This window comes from Macadamia integrifolia, chromosome 9 (assembly GCF_013358625.1).
Source record: "Macadamia integrifolia cultivar HAES 741 chromosome 9, SCU_Mint_v3, whole genome shotgun sequence".
In the NCBI taxonomy this organism is placed as follows: domain Eukaryota; kingdom Viridiplantae; phylum Streptophyta; class Magnoliopsida; order Proteales; family Proteaceae; genus Macadamia; species Macadamia integrifolia.
In genome coordinates, this window is record NC_056565.1 from 3,505,128 (window position 1) to 3,519,628 (window position 14,501).

The 14,501-nt window shown below is 40.9% G+C and overlaps 1 long non-coding RNA gene across 1 annotated transcript; it reads right to left on the minus strand.

Moving 5' to 3' along the window:
• Positions 1–11,122: 11,122 nt before the first annotated feature.
• On the minus strand, positions 11,123–12,353 carry LOC122088876. The gene is made up of 2 exons (XR_006143178.1): positions 12,238–12,353; positions 11,123–11,429 (listed from the first exon to the last, which is right to left on the minus strand). It is a non-coding gene; the product is annotated as an uncharacterized LOC122088876 (long non-coding RNA).
• Positions 12,354–14,501: the final 2,148 nt, after the last annotated feature.

Here is a 14,501-nt window from a genome sequence, read left to right on the forward strand (position 1 = left end):
CCTTACAGGTGGGTCACATTGGTGGGTCTCACACCTACCAGTAACCACCCACCAGTTGACCAAAACAATGCCAACATTGCTGTAATTTAGTGAAAACGGGATCTTAACACGTATCTCACTCTCGCCATGTGTTGTGGAGTAAGTTCTTATCATTCATTATTATAACGTACCTTTCCTATTTGTACATGGCTTTGTGATTTTTGCAAGGGCATGGCTTAGGCGTGCGAACCACATCGGGTACTGGCTCAATCTTGTTTGGCCACCCAGCATTTGACATCACCCTTACTGTCATGCACCATAGGGCACCCGCATCAACCCATTCTGGTTCAGACCCTACAAGACCAAACTGAACCAATCGGTCAATAAACCGGGTTTAGAGAGCAGGGCTCTGCATCTACCCCCCTCTTTACAAATTTCATCCCCAAAATTGAAGTTACCTGATTATCTAAATAGATAAGGATATTTAGCCTAGATTTCATCTTCATTCTCCTAGGATGCTTCCTCAAGTGAATGGTTGGCCCATCGCACCTTTACAAAAGCGATGGATTGGTTGTGAAGGGTCTTTATCTTTTGGTCCAAGATTTCAGAAGGCTGTTCTTCATAAGTCATATCAGCCTCCAAGTACTCTGGTTCCACAGCTAGCACATGAGATGGATCATGGACATATTGCTTCAACATTGAAATGTGGAATACATTGTGAACATTGCTAAATGAAGGTGGAAGGGCTAGCATATATGTGTAGACACGTAATTTGGTCACCCTCCCCCAGCTATGATGACATACGAATCTTGGATGTAACATTTCGCTTCTGATCGATAGAGATGATAACTAACTGAGGTAACTATTCCCAGGAGCATTCCCTACTCACCTAAAATTCTCAAAAGACCCATTTGAGAGAAAAGAAGGGTCCAATTATGACATTTTATATACAAAGGAATCTAGCCAAAGTGACCACACAAATGCATAGTACTCAAACTTATGATTCCAATGATATATAGTACGTCAAAATCAGGCCATCGGATCTCCTGCAATCACTCCTAGAAATCGTACCTTGAGTGCCCAAACCCCACCCATGCGAGCACCCATGTCTTGCCTTAAGTGCCCAAACCCCTCCCATGCGAGCCCCCATGCCTTGCCTTGAGTGCCCAAACCCTGCCCATCTAAGCCCTGTGTGCAAGCAGCCAAGCCCAGCGTGCACCAAACCAAGCCACTTTTGTACACGACCAAGCCACGCGTGCACATGGCTAAGCCCTGCGTGCACCCGACCAAGCCTCGCGTGAACCTGGCCAAGCCCCACACATACCCGATTAAGCCCCGCACATACCCTGACCAAGCCCCATGCATACCCAATCGAGTTTCATCACCCATGTCTAAGTTTCGCACCCATGTCGAAGCCCTAGCACCCATGTCGGAGCCCCAACACCCTTGCTGGAGCCCCAGCACCCCTGCTGGAGCCCTAACACCCATATTGGAGTTTTAGCACCTCTGCTGAAGCTCCCGTACCCTTACCAAAACCTCTGACACTCCTACCCACGATCGGAGTCCCCCTTCACCCGCCATGTACCCTACATAACCTAGCTAGCATACCCTACTCCACGGCCTCCCATCGGTCCAAAAAAGAATCTTTTTACCTTATTAGTCCAAAAAAATTACCTTTCACCCCATTGGCTATAGAAAATTACCTTCCACCCCATTGGTCTAAAATTTCTTACTTTCACCCCATTGGTTTAGAAAAATTACTTTTTACTATCATTGGTTAAGAAATTTTCTCTCTTCCCTATTGGTCCAAAAATTCTATAAATACCCCCTCCCTTTGATTTTATACACCACAACAACCAAGTCTCTTAGGAGCAACCCATGGTAGCAGAGGTCTTCCCTCTCTCCTTCCTTTTGAGGTTTTTCAAGTCTTCGGAGAGATTTTCATAAGATCTGAAATGTTCTTCAGGCCTTCAGGACTCTTCAATCCTTTGTTTTCTTTGAGTGAGATTTTTGGGAAAAGTTTCCTCATAGCCCTCCCATAGCCTATCCCTAAAGGAAGCTCTGTCTGAGTGCCACCTCAACCTAGCCATCCCATAGCCTATGCCCAATGGAAGCTCTATTCGAGTGCCACCCCAGCCTAGCCCTCCCATAACCTATCCCTAGCGGAAGCTCTGCCTGAATACTACCTCAGCTTAAGCCCAAAAATAGCCTTCCCAAGCCAAAGCTCTGTCAGAATTCAAATCCAAAAGTAAAAGTTCCTAGCTGGAACTCTGTTCGAATAATATCACAGTCAGCATCTCTCAAGAAAGGAAGTTGGAGGTCAAAACCATCTTCCCCTAAACCGGAAGGATCCATAAAAAAGTTCATACCAACATCAACCAGGGGGTCGACCCCTCTTGACCCAAAACAGGGGTCAAACTCAGGTATACTTTCTTAATAAAATTAGCATAATGTATACTTTATATTGACCTCATTTTAGTGTACATAGTTATTTAAATCCAGTCAATGTATATATGTGTGATAACTTAGCCATACATGTGGAATAAGAATAATTATGGAAAATGTTAATTCCTAAGCATCTAGTAGGAAGATCGGTTGAACCAGATAGATTGGGCGCCTAACACCTTCCCAATTCTACAACCTGACACTTACCCTAAATCTTTGGACTAGACCAACTTTGGGCCATTTTCTCAGGAATTGGCCCCACCACTGAGTCCTAGGCCCATAATCATAGGTGGTGACTCTAAACCCCTTTTACATGATCCTGATCCCTGTATTGGACCATCATCAAATCCCTATCTTGAATGACGAACTATACACTCCTGTGAAATAGGCCTCTACGTATCTTTGAGTGGTGATATGACTATGCGGGGCCCGCAGGGTAAGCACACACAACACACCCCTCCCTCATTAAAAAGATAAAGAGAGGAGAGAGGACGGAATGCATGCAAGTCCTTTCCCTCCATAGGAGAGAGGACAGAGATCTCATATCTGGCCTCTATCCTCACAGTGGTGACTCCACTGGGGATAATGTCAAGCTTCCAACACTAGATGCTACCATTAAATGCAAGAACATTTTCCAACACATCTATTTGAAAACATGTTTGACTAACCCCATGTTTGTAATTATATTCGCTAACCACATCATGCATCGTGCTCGAAGTGAAATCATTTGGTGAGTGACTCTCTATCATGCTCGCACCTCAGTACATGTCATAGAAAGTACTCTGAGAGAAAATAGTGGTTGCTTTCTGTACAAGGGTGTGGGGTATTGTTAAATGGTGAGGATGTTCATAATTGTGCCAGCACCCTTGGGGAGATCCATACACTTTATGACATTCTGAGATTGAATAATGATATTATTGCATTACACTTTTACACACAATCACTCACAATTCCACCACCCCGTAGCCAGTTGCTTAACCTCATGTGTGGTCATGAGTAAAGGGCAAAAAAGTCACCCCCTTGATCTTATACCCACGGGTATATCAAAAGGATCACATACCTTGCATATATAGATCCTGTCAAGGAAGCCTTGTTAGTCCTATTGCATCCACCATATGCTCGCATCATATAGGAAATAGATGGAGAACGCTAGGAATACTACATGTTGATCTGTAGAATTTGTTTGCGGTCTTGAAAAGGAGTCTTCCTAATATGCATTCTAGTTATAAAGAAACTCTTTCCTAAGTAGGTTTCGGATAAAAGGTGTCCTTCCTCTTAGAAATGAAATGTGGATGATTTAGCATATGCAATCTAGGCTAACTTCTGTCTAAAGTCCCGTAAAATGCTGAATTATCTAAAAGACCTAAGGAAACTAGGAGGAAGGTCACCTAGTGGGACACAATTAGGGAAAGCATGACTTTATTGATAAAGAATGTATTAATAAGGGTATTCTAGTCAAACCATTTGTATGAATGTCCCATTTATGGCATTGATGGACTAGGGGCATCAACCCCTATTCACCCCTACCATTAAGTGGCTAACTTTGAATGGATCATTGGTTGTTAATCTAGTGAATGAGTGAACAAGGGGTTGGGAATTCAAGAAATCTAAAATAGATCATTTTTGGTTCAGGCACAATTCCACACCTCAAGTATTCTCCACGGCCCATTTGGACACGCTAGGGTAACCAGTTGACTTGCTTAAGTCTAGTATCACCTCCATCGTCTCTCCTAGATTGTCTACCACCAAGTGATTACAACCTAGTTCATATTCATATGGATCCACCCAACATGGAAACACCGAAACAAGCATGGGTCCACCTAGTAGAGACATTGCAAGATGAAGTTACTGAAGTCAAGAATGGATTAGCTCAAGTGTTGTACTTGTTATGGAACCTACCTTGGACCGATCTCGAGGCTGACAGAACTCCTCCTCTAGCAAAGCCAGAACCAACTAGGCCTATAGGTCATCAAGGGACTTCCTCCAGGGATCCCCCTCCGACTGTAATTAATGATGAAAAAGAGGAATTTGTGGCACATGTTCAAAAGGAACCTCCAGAGACAGTGAGGGAAAGGAAAATGAGAGAACAATCGGAGAAGCTTGAGGATATGATCCGAGCAGGAATAAGTCAGGAGAATCAAATAGTAGATTTTGATGAGATGAGTTTCTTTTTCGGGGCAAGAATTCCTGAAAAGTTCAAGTGTCAAACCGATAGATTTGACAGGTCAAGGGATCCTAAGGCTCGTTTGGAGGTATTCCTCAGTATCATGAAGATATGGTAAATTGTTGACAATTAGATGAGGTAGGTATTCAAGTCAACATTATCGGGACCAGAACTAAGGTGGCTCATGCAGTTGGAATCCACATGGGCATAAAATTGGGCGGCCATAGTGAAAGTCTTCACTAAACAGTATCCCCATAACACTGAAGTAGATGAAGAATATCGAGAGCTCGAAACCTTGAGACAACAACCTAGGAAAGGGTATACCACTTTCTTAACAAGGTTTAGAAACAAGGCCGCCAAGATGACAGATCGATCTTCTGAAGTAGAACAAGTAGAAATGTTGATTGAGAACTTGTCAAAGGCTTATTATGATGTTCTCTACTATCAACATTTGTAGACTTTTGATGCCCTAATAGCCACTAGGACACGTGTTGAGAACAAGATCCTAAGGGATGCACAATATCAAGACATGGGGAAGAGTACCAAGGGTGGGCTAGACAAGAATCCTGAAACCAATATGATGGGTGCAGTCCAATAGTCAATATCATTTGCGACCACTTCACCTTCACAGCCATTTGTAATACGATTAAATGCTCCTTCCCAAAAATTTCCTCACCTAAGAAGAGAATTCACATAATTGGTAATGCCTTTGGCCACAATATATAAAAAGTTGAAGAAGCGAGATCTTTTGGGAACTACGGCTTTGAGGGTAATCCATAATCCTCCCCCACCTTGGTATAAAGATTGTGAGTATTATGCTTACCATGCTTAGAAGGGACATACTATTGATGCCTAACTTTACAGTATGTAGTTCAAGATTTGATAGACAACAAGACCATTGAAGTCGAGCCCAAACATCCTCCCAATGGTATTACCAACCCACTTCCTGATCATGCAACAGTCAGTGTATTAGAAGAAGAATCAACAAAAGTGACCCCACTCAACTCATCAAGCCATAGGCTCGAAGTGATCACTTAAATTATCATGGGAGGTAGGAACAAGGTCAAAAAAATCCCTGGGAAAGCAGAGCCATCAGAAAAAGAGTAAGAAGATGATGATCAGATACCCACCTTCCCTCCTTCGTCACCGACCCTAGAAGAAGAACTCACCACCTCATATCATCTGTTGTAGCCATTGTCCTCCTTCTCACGGTACCACCAGAAGGCAGGCTCCCCTTTATCATCTTATCATCCATTACCTTCATCAAATGGCCTATTTTCTACATCACATCCCTTTCATATCACCCCACCCCCATATCCCTCATCACCTTTAAATCATTCCCATGGGTCGATAGACAAGCCATCAAATCCAAAAGAAGGATGGAATGGTGAGTACAGTTCGAAGGATATGCTTGTATTATTAGAATCTCCAAAGATAACTTTATCAACAGATTCAGTGAATGTTCTGGGGGAGGATCAAGAGACTAACCCCACACCATTGATTCAGGCAACCCCACCTCTAGAGGAGGATCCAAAAGAAGTTGGAGGAGTCACAGATGATCTTCTAAGAGCAGTAATGGCATTAGCAGTAGGCAAGCAGATCAAGGGGTATATTTCCATTAACCTCATAGGAAGCAATATCGAGGATGATGAGTCTGTGCAAACATCTGATACAGAGGAATTGGGTGGCAATGAGAAGAACCCAATGAGGAAGAGATCGGTCAATTTATAAACAAGTAGTTAAAAGAATAAGGGAACAAGTGCAGCACTACAGAGGAGATAGCTGTGACCATCCTAGAAGAAGAAGGTGATCTATTGCCACATCTATTTATCCATCAGTCCATTGAGCCGCTCCAGAATTGGACAAGCATTGGTGAGAACTTCAAGTTTACTCATGCTACTAAGTCAACCAACCTGGATACCACTGATAAAGGCATTAAGTCAAACTTCAAGTCCATCATCGAGTCAGTAGTCGAGTCTGTTGTTGAATATTTTGTTTATAATTTCATGTTAATCTCCCCTCTCGAGGAGAGTCCAGAGTATGTGTATGTTGAGTCTGTTACTCCTTTTTTCATGAATGAAATTTTTGATTCTGAGTATGACTTGCCTCCTTTTTCTAATGATGATCTCAAATTAGTGATGTTATGGTGGAAATCTTCAATGGTCAACGTAATATTGGTGTGTCTAAAGGGAGGCTGAAAAGATTTATGAAGACTAATGAAATGCATATGATTACGGAGGACTGCTAATCGGTATTAGCTTATTTTGTTTCCATCTGATCTAAGGATACTGAATTTATTTATTCCATCAATTTATCTAACAATGGGAGGCTCAATGGAATTTTTTGTGTTGATAGTAGAGTGAGGTTTACAAATCAGTTGTTTGGTGATGTTGTGGTGTTTGACATGATGTACAAGAAGAATCGATATCGGTGGCCATTTCGTCCATTTACAGGCGTGAACAACCATGGAAAATCTATTATATTCGGTTGTGGTTTGATTGCCAATGAAATTAAGGATTCATTTGAGTGGTTGCTTAGGGCATGGTTGAATGCTATGGGAGACAAGGAACCAAATGCCACTATTATTATTGAGTGTACTGGTATTGTACCCATTGTGGCCAGTGTTTTTCCCAATGCAGTTCATTGATTTTGCTCGTGGCACGTTGCTAAGCATGCCCAATAACATTTTGGTCCATTATGGTATAGAAATCCATAATCTAAGAGGGAATGGGTTCAGTGCATATATCGTACATGGTCCGAGGAAAATTTTGTTATTCAATGAGAAGCAATGATGGTGAAATATAACTTGAAGGACAACTCTTGGTTGAGAGATAAGTTTGCTCAAAAGGAGCATTGGGTGCCATATTGTTTGAAGAAGCATTTTTTTTTGTCGAGATGAGCTCAACACAATGAAGTGAGGCGATGAAAAGTTATTTCCAAGGTTATTTTAGGGGCACAATGACGTTGTTTAAAATTTTCAAGCAATACGAAAAGGCTATTGCTAGGCGTAGAGAGAAGGAAGCTAATGCAGAGTGAGAACATGTACCTAACTACCTCAATTATTTTCATAGCATCCTGTGGAAGAGCATGCTGGTAAGGTGTACACAAGAAGGGTGTTTGATATTTTTAAGAAACATTTTTTAATTCTAGCTTTAGCCTATTTGTGAAGAAGGAATCAGTTGGGGGGGGGTAGTTCATAAGTTTTTGGTGGGCCCTTTTAAGATCCCAAGTGAGCAAAGGTGCGTGGTGTTATACGACTCGTCAAAAGAGGAGGTGCAATGTGGGTGCCATTTATTTGAGTTCATAGGGTTATGTAAGCATGCGTTGATGGTTCTACAGATTGTAGATTGTGATGCTATCCCATCTAACTACATTCTATTTAGGTGGACGAAGGAAGCAAGTTCTGGCATGTCGTTTGATATTCAACGAAACTCCCAGGGATCTACAACAACCAAGTCACTGTGGAGATACGGCAAGCCAATATGTCAATGATGTCCTTGGCTTGCTCATCACAAGAAGGTTGTGTACTTTCTATGAGAATGCTTCAAGTATTTTGTAATAATTTTACCACCAAATTGTAGAATAGTACTGGGGGTGGATTCAGTGATTCAACCCATCCTATGCAAAACAATGTTGAATCTAGATGCCAGACCCATAATCACGTGAAGGTACCATTGCCTGCCGTTAGTCGTAGTCGCCCAAAAAGCAAAGGCCGTGAAAAATATCCGATGGAGGAATGCAAAGGGAAGAGGAAGAACCTGTGTAGTAAATGTGGATGTCTCGGGCATAACAAGACAAAGTGTGAGTCGATGAATAGACATTTTGAAACTGAATCGATTAGGAGAGAAGATATGTTGGATGGTGCTTTCTGAGATATGTGAAGTTAATGTAGTAGGTAAACGTCATAATTTCATATGTCAGTGATTTAAATTTATTGTATTCATAGATTATGTACTTAAAATTAAGCTGTCCATGGACTACGCTTATCAGATCTTTTTTTGTGTTTAATGCAGGTCGCTTGAGGGCCAAAAAAATTTTGGTTGACAAAACACAGCCGATGTGCCGCATGTACGATCTTATGGGTTTCTGTATGGACATAATGGCTGTGTACACTACTTTTATATTCTTTGTGTATGATACATGCTTGGAGAGTGATTGTGTAAAATGGTGGATGGGAGAATATATTGAATGACAACTCATGTTCTTGATGGTTACGCAGGCTACACCTCATGGGTATGAGTGCAGGTGTATTTGTTTTTTCCGTTTAAATTTAATTTGGTCTAGATATATTATTTTGTACTGCCCTTTTTTTTATTTGGTAAACCCTGGGTATTTGATAACGCTTAAAATCAACTTACTATAATGTACTTAAAATCTTGATTGTAGGTTAGGACTCCGCATCTCAAAAATGGTTGAGAACTTAAGGTAATAACTATGGTTTGGTGGTTCTGAGCCATCTTGATTACGAAATGGTCCCTCACTGGAGTATTGATATTTCAAATTCACTTGTTTAGATGTTAATTCACAATAATGCTAATAAACGTGGAATTGGTTTCATTTTTATCTCATGAGAAACATTTTGATTCTTTGAATGGGTGGGTAAGAGAGTTTGTCTATATTGTTTATTTGATAAATTGTGCCTGATTAAGATGTCATGATAGTTTATAGGATAACAAGGCTATGTTCTGGGTTATATATGAATTTCCTTAAATTATTCCTCAGATCCCAGTTATGATAGTAAGTTTCCAATGAATGACTGGTTATGTAAGAATACTGTATCCCATGAATATTTGACATTGCTTCTTCTAAATTATCAGCTCCAACGAATTGTATAGTTTTGTACCATTTTTAACATGGAAATGTGTGATGTAGGTTTCTGAAATATGGAATGAAGATGTCTCATATTGTTTCTATCCAGTGAGGAAAATTGATGCATTTGTGAAATATTTTTTTTCCCTGACCCCAATATCAAATCGTTAATACTGTCAATATTTGACTCATGCATATTTTTTTTTATCTTAAATTCTATTGTGTCATAGAGGATTAACTGTTGGCAATTGATGTTGTAATTATTTACTTTCCTATATCGTGTAGCCATTTGGAAACTTGGAGCTGTATTCCAATTTTATTTGGGATATTGAGCGCAACTTAAATGTGTATGAAATTGACTATAGGTCCTCTTTATATAACACAACGCTCTGTTATGCATAACATAGGTTGAGGTAAATGATCTCACAAGATGGGAAAAGTGCTAAATCATTCACATATTGCGGTTTTAGAAATAAAAAAACATTCAAATATTTCTAAGTGCTTAGCCATAAAAAAAAATGACTTCGACTCTCTTACGTACCTAATTTGTAGTAAAGATGCGTTATGTAGTTAAACCATAAGATATGATTTCTGACTAAAGTTGTTTAATGAAACCATGAGTTAACAAAAAGTATGCACAATTTTCGACAGGAACCACACGACCAAAATTTTGGGTAACTTGATTGCAAGTATTGGTAAGATGGCGTGTAAGAGCAGACAAAGGTTGAAGTAGGGCATAGGTGAACCAATACTACATAGATTGATTCGAAGAATTTCGTCGACTGATGATTAATCCAACTATGTAGTCCAACTTTGGATTTGTTCAAAGGGGTGCCGTGAAATTATGTTGGTTAATGAAAATTGGGAAAAAAAAGATGAGCCTACCAAGACCTGAACCAAGAGGAATGATATTAGATCGTAGAACCATGTATCAAAATGGAATTGATCAAAAGGGTGGCTGGGATCAGACGGAGACATGTATGCAGTTAACCAATTGGTAGAGAATAGGAAATCGAAGATCTTGAGACGAGCCAATTCCTTATACAGACGAATGTGATAAGGAAATCAGATATAACAAAGGATAGAGAGAGATGGGTATCATAGACGCATTCTGGAAAGAAATATAACTTGGAATTGCACAACCTTACATAGAACCTAAAGTTTTGAACACATTTCCAAACCTGACTTGGATTTTGGACTCTCAATAATTGGAAGCATCCTAATGTAGTTAATAGGAGAATAGTTAACCTTTTTATATCAAAAAAAAAAAAAAAAAAAAATCCTAATGCTACAAGTTTGCTAATTTTCAAAAAGTGTTGCGCAAGGACCTTATGCAACAAGTTTCCTAACTTTCAACACATGATTAGGAAAAGAAATAAGATGGCATTGAATCTCATAATGGGGCGTTTGCCCACCCATCCATTTTCTGTGATTTATATGCTAAATCACGTATTGGTAATCACACTGTGAATAAGCGCGCTGGGTAAGGTAATGTGTTGGTGAGAAACCCGATGTCAAAATAACGAGGCACCACAATAAACTCAGTAACTCATGCTCTTGCTAACACCATTATTAATCCACAAAACCTGAACCCAGTCCAGTTTGGGATCCTGCACTGGACTTCCGTCTGAGAACAGATATCTTCATTCTAACACCGAGATCCAGATGGGTTAAGATAAGAAAGAAAATATCTTCCAACACAGTATCACCACCGACAACTCAAAATGAAAAGAAGTACATGAGTATTTAAAACAAGTAAAAGCAAATCACACAGCTAGCATTAGTAAAGCAGAAGCAGGCCAAATCCACCAAGACCATTATTGGAGTTACAAGGGAAACAAGTAAGAGGTGTTCTCTTGCTTAGAGACATAGAACACTGATTGGATGTAAGTCCACCCACTTAACAGAGGGGAGGCTTTAGAAGGGTTCTCTTGCAGAGCCATTCTCCAAAATCCTAATTTTATTTTCCGATGAAAAATGTTTTTTCTGAAACAAGCGTCACCATTGAGAGCAATGACATAAGCTTGCACACCTATTATTGCATTCATCAGACTGGGTTAGTAAATTTGTGACTGAATAAATGGACCTGAAATTTTACTTTTGATAGATCCTTCTTTTCAAATGTTGCAGCACCATCCATCCACGTCAAGAGAGACATTTTGTAATTAAACAGCAGAAATAGGAAAAATTTGATGGAAGAATCGAATTGACGACTTTTTACAATCCCGAGAGACATTAGACAAAATTTAGTAATCATTGGGAAGTGACTGTAGCAGATAATCTGGTAGTTTAGGGGAATATGAAAATGGAGGTCCCTCTTAATTGTCATTGACTAACCCCAAATAGAGTACGAAAACAGGCATTGTCCACCGAAAATATCAGTGCTGTTTCTGGTGGACATCACTAGGAGCTCTTAAGGCTCGGGTGGTCATTGGAAGTAGCCCACCAGAAACAGCCCCAGTGCTTCTGGTGGCATATTTCTTGTGGCAGTACAGAAACTGCCCGTGTGATTTGGGACTTTTCGGCTCAAGCCCGATCATCGGGGTTTGTTCCATGGAGTTTGTGGGGGATGTTCCTAGCATCACTATAAGCTATTAAAATCCCAATTCCACCGAGCCATTTGGGAGATACTTCGATTGATCAATCGAAACCTTAGGTGGTCATTTGGCCAATCTTGTTGTCGGAGCTCACTGAACTCGGTTTGAGCTCGGCAATGGCACCAGGGAGATGGAATACACAATCTTCGATATTTAGAAGGTATATGGGTCGAGATTCCACCTATACCTAGCTTGACCTAGCTCAAAATGAAGAGAGAGAATGGTAAGAGAGGTTGCACTTACCTCCGGTAAGGATTCAGGCGACGATGCAGCAGCCGGGAGCCAAGGTGAGTCCTTCCCTCTTCCTCATCCTCTTCTTCTTCTTTTTTTCTCTCCTCCCTTTCCTCTCTCATGTTTGTGAACAAGTGGGAATGGAGGAAATGTATCCTCATTTCCACTTATATGGTAAAACAGGCCTTAGGGTCTGTTTGGTTTAGTCCTAGTCCGGTTTGGATGAGTTAATCCGACTTTCGGGGCATGTGGACCCAACTACTTTGGTCTGTAAGGTGCTCATGTCATGAAGAAGGTGTGGGGAAGGATTTGGAATCATCCAGGGCTGTCCACGATGTGGGTGGTGGGTCCTATGGGCATCAAATTCCAACCAGTAGCATAAATGGCCAACGGACAACCAACAAAAATAAGTCCAGGCTGTTTCCAGTGGCATTTTTTCGGTGGTCAAGACAGGTTGTTGTCTTGACTGCTTACTGTCCACCAACTGGTATTGCAAGGGTAGTTTCCCTAGGCTATGTTCATGGTCTTCCAGAAATTTTGGTGAGTGTCGAGATTCAAGTGTGGGGTGTCAAGTCACTTACCATCTGGAATCGGAAGGTACGAATTTCCTCCAGTTAGACTGGCAAGCAATGCACGAACATGTGGAATCATCTCTCCCCCTTTGGCAATGGGTGGCTATGAGCCAAAATCTGACTCTACTTCCCACTTCCTATCCGAGACCTATCATAACAGTTCATGTCACTCCCCGTTCCATATAGAACTGGACCAGTGACCGAGTTAACACTTGTTAACCCGAAACCTGCCAAGATCACATGACGCGGTATCCATAGCACAACATTCACACACTAAGTCAAGTAGAATTTGTATTTCAGTGGAAGTCTTACCTATACATATCTGTAAATACCCCAATACTCTTGATACCCAAATTATGTTACAAAATATATTTACATGTGGGCCCATAAGCATGATATAAATACAGGAAATACAATTTAAGCATCTAGAACACAAAAGGGATAACATTTCTAAATAATCAAAATGAATTTGATGTTGGCATCAGTGTTGCTGTCTTACAACACAATTCTTGCATGGGCACTCGACCCTGTGCCCAAGATCTTCAGGGACCCACCAGCCCTCAACTGGAAACTCCACGGTGGGTCTCAACTCTAGCTCTTCGGCCAGATAACTTGCAAGATCAACTAAAAATGGTGTACACATGGGATGAGCTCACTAGCCCAGTAAGTGAAAAGAAAGAGCACATAATTATGCTCATTACAAATGAACCTAAATGCATGCAATTCATTTTATTATCTTAGTCCACCGAGACAAAAATTCTAAGTCATAGGTCATGTGCTACTCGCAACCACAGTGCGGGTATGCTCTGGGTCTAAGTTACGAATCTCATCTCGTGATACGCCATAGGGTTGTCGGAGAAGGCCAGCCGTGCGTATCGAAAAGTAAAATGGGTCTTGCCATGCATTAATTTAAAAGCAGTACAATTGGCCCTCTTGTTATATCATCAAAGTTACCCCAAGTGATATACCCAACACCTAAACCCTGGCCGGGAAGGGTCGTAGCACAGGGATATGTCATTCCTAACTGTATGCTCCTATGTGAGATAGTACGACTGCATAGTGCCACCACTTCCCATACCAAGGGCCACCAATGCATTCGTGTCCAAGCCGACTATGGCATCTAGTCTAGCAAGCATCATATTCAATAATTTAAAATCATCCATCTCATATCACAAAACAAGAATAGGCATCTAACAATTAAGATATCAACATATCAAGTCATAAGTGAATTTCATAACACACACATCAATGCATGCAAATGACACACGTGGATGACTAGTCTACATAATAATAATATGATGACATGGCTAGTCTACAACTAAAATGATATGATGCAATGTCCTCTTCCCAGTTACATAATTGTATATAAAGATCACCCTTGGTACGAGGAAGAACCGGTGTGTGATGACGCGAGTTTCTAGTACAATCTATCATAAAAAGCTGGGTTTAGTATACCTTCACTTAATGCTCATAAACAATGAGGTATGATGATCCCAATGTGTTTAGAATCACTAGAGTAAGTTGTCCAATAAGTTTGGGCCCAATTAGAACCCGATAAATCAGATTGGTAGGTTGACCGACGGGCAAGGCATGCACCAGTCATTGCTTGCCTGTCGGACTAGCAGCTTTGTTTGGACCGACAGGCCAAAAGCCACGGGCTAGGTCACCTACCAGTCTTGCTCATCGATCGAGCCAGTAGCCCAC